The sequence below is a fragment of the Pteropus alecto genome, unplaced genomic scaffold (assembly GCF_000325575.1).
Source record: "Pteropus alecto unplaced genomic scaffold, ASM32557v1 scaffold57, whole genome shotgun sequence".
Classification (NCBI taxonomy): Eukaryota; Metazoa; Chordata; class Mammalia; order Chiroptera; family Pteropodidae; genus Pteropus; species Pteropus alecto.
The window spans coordinates 613,079-620,828 of NW_006442508.1; positions in this window are offsets into that span (position 1 = coordinate 613,079).

The window sequence follows — 7,750 nt, forward strand, 5'->3', positions numbered from 1 at the left end:
AGCCACTGTGGAAAACAGTATGGAGGTTCCTCAAAAAATTAAGAATTGATCTACCATATGATCCAGCAATCTCTCTACTGGGTATTTACCCCAAAGACTTGAAAACTCATATCCAAAAAGATATTTGCACACCGATGTTCATAGCAGCACTGTTCACAGTGGCCAGGACATGGAAGCAACCGAAGTGTCCTATGATAGATGATTGGCTAAAGAAGCAGTGGTACATAAATACAATGGAACTGAATATCATCAGATTTGTATGAAAGCACAAAAGACACCAAATTTTGAGTTAATTTTGGTGTGTGGTGATAGACAACAGTCCAGTTTCATTATTTTGCAGGTGGCTTTCCAGTTTTCCCAGCACCACTTATTAAAAAGGCTTTCCTTTCTCCGCTGTATGTTTTAGGCTTTTTTGTCGAAAATTATTTGCCCATATAAGCCATAAGAAGAAATGCAATACTACCATTTGCGACAACATAGATGGACCTTGAGATAATCATGCTAAGCAAAATAAGCCAGACAGAAAAAGTTGAAAACCACAAGATATCACTTATATGGGATATAAACATAAAAGCAACAAATGAACAGGACAAACAAACAGAAACTCATGCACATGGACTATAGACTAGTAGTTACCAGAGGGTAGGTGGTGGGGAAAGAGGAGGGAGGTAGATGGAGTAAAGGAGGTCACATATAAGGGGTTAGGGGGTGGCTGAAGTGGATTAAGGGGATCAAATATATGGTAGCTGAAGGAAAGTGGACTTTGGATGGTAGACACAATAGTATATACAAATGTCAAATTATAATGTATACCTGAAAATTATATAATTGTATTAACCAATGTTACCCCAATAAACTTAATTTAAAATAAATAAATAAATAAATAAATAAATAAATAAATAAATAAATAATAAATGTATGTGGAAAAAAATGAATAGAGTAAAATATTTGAGGACCTCATTATGACTTTACCACTAGAGGTCAGATATGAGCCCATGAACCCTGCTCAACTTTATCAAGAGAGTAGGTAATACTTAATGTATTTTTTGTTTGCTTCAACTTCTTATGAGGTTTAGAATTCTAACCAGATATCTTTGAGATTTAAAGGGAATCCCTATATATTTTTTACACCAAATTTTAGCAACATTGAGTATGGAGTCTTTAATCCATCCTCAATCTTTAACCTTAATTTTTTTTGCCCACTTACTATACGACTTACTCACTAGACACACTTAATCCCAATGTAAATGTTCATTGTGGTAATATATTAAAAGATCATAAATAAAATAGAAAATTAACTAGGTAGACTTCTAATAAGTATACATGTATGACCTCAGCAGACCTTATACATTTTTGTGTTCTAATGGGAAATTGTTGACTATACATATATTTTCAGGTCTATCTTTTTTGGCCTGATGCTACCAAATAAGATCCTTTCCTGTTCACTATCTATATCAAGTTATGCACTAACTTAAATAACTGATTCAGTGTGCCATGGGCCATTTAAGATAGTGCAACTGAATTTGAATATCCTCATTTTGTTCAATGATGTCTTTTCTACTTTAGTTCCTTTTGGTGTATCAGAAAGGGATTGAAAATAAGGAATAAGTTATATGAGATGTATTTTTTACAATTGAGAGATTTAATTATTTGTTGGAACTTGTTTGAGAATTCAGTTTTAATATTTCAGTAAAAGCAGATTGGCATATTTTATTTAGTGGTGTCCAGTTTAATGTTTTCATCAGTTATGCTGAAGTTTGGTAGACGCATTTAGGTATATGTTTAGCCTGTCTTGCTGGGTTGCATATTTAAAAGACTGGGCTTCTACTTTTCTCAGACTGTCTTCTGCCCTTGGCAAGCAAAATAAAGTGTCAGAACATGCTATCACTGTCATTGTTTGCTATAGGCCAACTTATCTTTGCTGCCAGGAACTAGATAGGAAAATAGGAGCTGAGCTCCAGGAGAAGGCTGCAAACTCCCTTGGTAGTATGAGAATACTATCTTGTATCTTACTTATTGCTGCTATGAATGGTATCCCAACTACCTTTGTTCCCAGGGATAATGGTGGGTGGCAGTTCCCATGCAACCTGCCAGGGAAGCAGTTCGAGGTTGTTTGATGATGTTTGGGTTTAGCTTTGGATTATCCCCTGAGAGGTAGGTGGGTATTATGGGTTGAATTGTGTCCTCCTAAAATTCATGTTGAAGTCCTAACTCCAGATATCTCAGAATGTGATCTTATTTGGAGGTAAGGTCTTTAGAGAGGTAATTAAGTTGACATTGGGTCATTTGGGTAGGTTCTAATCAAAATACATTGGTGTCCTTATAAAAAACAGAAATTTGCATACAGAGATATGCATAGAGGGGAGATGACGTGAAGAGACACACGGGGAAGATGACCTTCTACAAACCAAGGAGAATGACCTGGAATAAATCCTTTCTTCACAGCCCTCAGAAGGAACCAACCTTGTAGACACCTTGATCTTGGACTTCTAGCCTCCAGAACTGTGAGAATAAATTTCTGTTGTTTAAGTCACCCAGTATGTGGTACTTTATTATAGCAGCCCTAGCAAACTAATACAGTGGGCTTGAATCAATTTAACCCAGCTGTGTGTAAGTGTGCGAGAGTAACCATTTCACTGCAACCTTCCCAACAACATGTATTATCATATATTATAATCTCCCAATATCCAGCACATGGCCTGACCATGACAGGATTGTTTGTTGACTAAATGAATGAATGATTATATTGAATCTTTGATGTTTCGAAGCTAAGAACTTATTTGTCTTTTCGCAAAAACACCACCCAGTCTGTCCTGTAGGTATCTCTGAGAGTATGTCCAGTTACCACTCCCTGATGTTGCCTATTTGCTCTCCCAATCCCCATTCCAGAATAAAGGAAGGTCTTCACCTACATCCAGTTATATTCTCACCATCAATAGAAGGCATCCATCTCAATCAGGCCAACTCCCCCCTCGAGTCCTCAGAGAGGCTGGTTTAGGAAACCTGTTTTCCCACCACAGTAAATTACTCAGATTCTGGATGTGAGCAAATCTACAAACCAAAGTTGCAAAAAGTAATTGGCTGTCTTAACCACATGGACTTGCTAGAAGGTACCCCAGTTTGACAAAGAGTCCTTGCTTTTGATACAACTGGATGAGCCCTCAAATGTGATTTCTACCATGATAGGTACTGTGGGGATACAGTCTCTGTCCTCAAGGATTTATGAAATAGCAGGAAAGACAATAGGACATGTAATTGCTATATTATGAGGCAGTTTATGATAAATACTACATCAGAGGTATGGGCAAAAGGCTAGAGAAAGAGGAAGTTTATTTTGACTAGGATAGCCAGGAATGGCTTCATGGAAGACGAAGCACCTAAGCAGGTTTATGACAGATGGAGATGGAAGGAAATGTGCTTCGTGCAAGGAAACAATGTATTCAAAGATTCAAAGTGATGGTCAGGATATTCACAGCTCCCTTGTAAAGTGAGCCTGAAAACAGGCTGGCGTTCAGTGGGAATATACCGGTGTGAATGAATCAGTTAATTATAGTCAAACTGTATTCTCATAGTGAGGAGCCAGAGCCAGACTCTCATTAAATATTTTGAATATGGCCCCTACTGGTAAACCAACAATATTTCCTTTTCTCCGAGTTACAACTTTCTCCTCTTCTCCCTTCCTCCCCTCCCCTTTCCTTACTTGCCTTTTGCTTACCCATCTTCCTTTTCTTCTTTTTCTTTCTCCAGAACTATAAAGAATAGAAGGTACAGATGTGAACTTTTTACCCATAAACTTTTCTTGATTTATTTCTGATTATAAAAGCAATAATGCTTATGAGAAAAACACTGAAAACAAAAGAAAATATAAAAAGAATTAAAAAACTCTCCATCAATCTTATTCAACACAGAAATCTGCTAACATTTGATTTTCCTGTCCAACCTTTTTGCTGGATGAACACTGAAATGTGATTTAAATTAAACATATAAATGGTTGAGATCATATTTTACATGTATTTTTGTATCATGCATTTTACAATGAAAATTAAAACATGCATCTTTTCTCATGTTATTAAAATTATAATAGTTATAAAATACTTCATAATATGGATTAGTGTAATGTAACTTATTTTCCTGTTGTTGGTTATTCATGATAATCAATGTTTTCATTGTTAGTCATGTGATGGACATCTGTCCTCATTTCTAATTACTTCCCAAACTAGATTCCTAGATTCCTTTTCATCTTTTGTTATCTTCCCTATTCTTTGATTAGATCATTGTTTATCTTTCAAGGAGTGGAGAGTGTATAATTTCAACAGAAAAACTCCCCAGGTGATTCTCACAGGTGTATGCCCCTTCTCCCCCAGGTCCTATTAAGAACTGTAGCAATTAAGGCAATGAAATCACTTTGTGGTGACTAGGAGAAAATATGAGGACAAGAATCAACAAATGCTCAAATAAATCTGATATATCTTTTTTACTGAATTACCTTTACTTACTCAAGCTCCCTGTGCTTGCATCTAGAATTAACAGTCAAAGCGGATGTCACCTACAGGGGGCCTAGTTCTTTTGCCTTCCAGAATTTTCCTCCTATTTCCAACCTGGAAGAGATTAGGAGGCCTGGGGCAGTGCCTAGCTGCAGCTCAACTTTGAAAACAGAATTTACACTCTATTTCAAATCTGGGTTGATAATTAAAGGAAACAGTTAACTAGGTTCTTTGTGGGATATTGGGTTAGAAGAGGTAGTTTTTTGTTGCTTTGCTTTTTAAGATTTCCTGCTCAAATAGAGCACAGACTCAGTAAGAGGATACCAGACTTTTTAATGTCAGATAAATTATCTCATTTGTCATCAGATCCCTCATTTGCAGAGTGTAGGACTTCGGCTTTCCTTAAGGCTGCTCCCAGTTCTAAATTCTACCATCTTTTCTGCAATCATCTAGTACACAGACCTTAATTATTTTGAGAGAGCAGCTCTACTTTTATAAATCATATGTAGCCTAGATGTCTGCTGGAGTCACCCTGTCCTTTGAAATCCAAATAAAATTGCCACAATAAAATGCTTTTATTACAAAATGAGAGTAAACAAAAAGAAAAAGACGGAGCATTTAACTTAAGCAACCAGAAAACAAACAACAAAATAAATCAAAGAAAGTAACAGGGGAATGAATCGTTTGCTCAGAAATAAGTACAAGCTAAAAGCAGTCTTTATCTTTCTTGTCACCTGTCAGTGTCAATACAAATGAAAGATAGATTCAGAAATGAATGAATTAGAAAATAAAAATATAACAAGAATTGGTAAGCAAACGCAGATGCTGTTCCCCAAGATATATAAATGTTATAGAAAAACCTTGCGAGACTCACCAAGAAAAAAAAATAAACATCTAGCTTTAGATACAAAAAATATACTCGCAGATATGGAAGAGATTAAAGAATGAAAAGAACTAGCTGTACTCAGGGAAGCATGCGCCTTTCAGTGATTATTAATAAAACATGGGCACAGTTTATCATTGTGAAAACTGCACAATCTTGGTCTTCCAGCTGCAATGCTTAATAAGGACAATGATCAAACTCTCTAGATAACAACATGAAGTTGCCCAGGACTAAAAGTTTTTGAAAGGTTTGAACACAAGATTGTCCCTGGGACTTGCTAAATGCATAGGCTAAATGTGTAGGCAAGCAGCTGCCTTTGAATATGAATGGCACATTTACCTCAGATGGGATAAGACAGATTTGTGCAGCTGGCGTTTGACAGCCCTATTGGGGCAAGACTCACAGTGAAACATGTTATTCCTACCTTATGCTCTTTTATTTGCTTATAATTTGTTGAGTTTTTGCAGCTGGTACTTCTATTTGATTTACTGTGTGGCACTCTGCCCTTCTCATTTGCAGTCTTTAGTTTTCTGACTGTCTTTAGTTGCAATTTCCCTTTACTGATATGAGCAGGTGGCAGAAAGGTTAAAACTGTTTATAAAGATTAAATGTGTTTCTGGAGTGTTTATTTATGGGTCATATTAGATATAATAACATTTTGGTAAACTCTCATTAATACGGTAAAATAATACTAATGTTTATTGAAACTTTCTGTGTTGCAAGGAGTGTTCTAAGCACCTGTAAAATACTAACTCATTTAATCTTCACAAAGACCCAATGAGGTATAGATGGTATTATTATCCCCATTTAACAGTTGAGGAAATCAAGGCACATAGGAAGCTAACTTTCCTGAGGTTACACAGCATAGTTAAGATTTGAATTCAGGCAGGTTGGTGCATTATAGCCATGTAATATTGAAAGAATGATAAATCATAAAATACAGGAAAATATTATTTACATTTTAGATGCTAAAGTCTTTCTAAGCAAGCTCTAAAAATAAAAACTTGGGAATGGCAAAAAACACCATAAATAAAGTTAAAAGACAAATGACAGACCTACAGATATTTTTGTAAAAATATATATAGATTATTGATATCTTTAATATATAAAAAAATTTCTAAATCAATATGAAAACAATAAACAATTCAATAGAAAAACAGGCACAAGATATAAATACGCATTTTAGAGAAGAAATACAAATGACAAGTACATATGTGAAAAGATGCTGAATCTCATCAATAATTAATTAGCGTCATATAACTTTTTAGCTGACAGAAACTGAAAGGATTTATAACATCTAGTTTAGTAAGAGTATAGGCCAGTAGACACTCTAATACATCACTGGTGGACTTCTCTGGACTGTAATTTGGTAATATCTACTACAATAAAAATATACCTACTCTGAAACCCTGCAAAGTCTCTTCCTGTCCTATATTCCATAGGAATACTTAATAACTCGTGCACAATTGCATTCAAGTGTTACATTTTTTTGTACAAGTATAACACTGTTTGCAATAGCAAAAGAGTAAATTTTCATCATCATGAACTAGTTAAACTACTTATGGTACTTCCGTATGATGGAATACTTTGCTATTATTAAAGGAGTTTAGTCTATTTGTAAAGGTATCCATGGCATATTTATTGGTTAAAAGCAAACAAAAATAAGTTGCAAAACAATATGGCTAGCATAACTCTACTTCAGGTATAAAGAAATATGATGTGGAAAATATGTAAATATATCATTAACATGCTTATAAGTACACAAAATTGGCTCTAAAAGGGATTTCATATTGAGCGGGAAATACAGCATTTATACCCATTTTCCTGGGGATCTGGGGAAGGTTATACTTATTATAAGCTCTGATTTTCAGCTTCCACTGAGTATACAGCCTTTTGTTTTACTTATGCTGTTGTTTTACTCTGCCTTGATCTCTTTTTCTTGATTTAAAAAACAAACAAACAAACAGACAGACATAAAAACCTGCTTACTCTAGGCTTTTGTGTATATTAGCCTTTGATGAGAATTTGGTGGTACAATTAGTGAATTACATTGTGCCAAAGTACATATTAGTCATCTTTATTTTTCTTTATTTAATTAATTAATTCAATATATTTTATTTTTAAAATTTTTTAAATTATTTTTTTAAATGAATTAATTTATTTTTAATTCATTAATGTCACCACATATTTGATCCTTTTTACCCCATCTACCTCTCCTCTCCCCTCTGGTGACCACTAGTCTATAGTCCATGTGCATGAGTCTCTGTTCTGTTCGTTTGTTGCTCTTAGGTTTATATCTCACATATAAGAGATATCATGTGGTTTTCAACTTTTTCTGACTGATTTATTTCGCTTAGCATGATATTTCTAGGTCCACCCATGC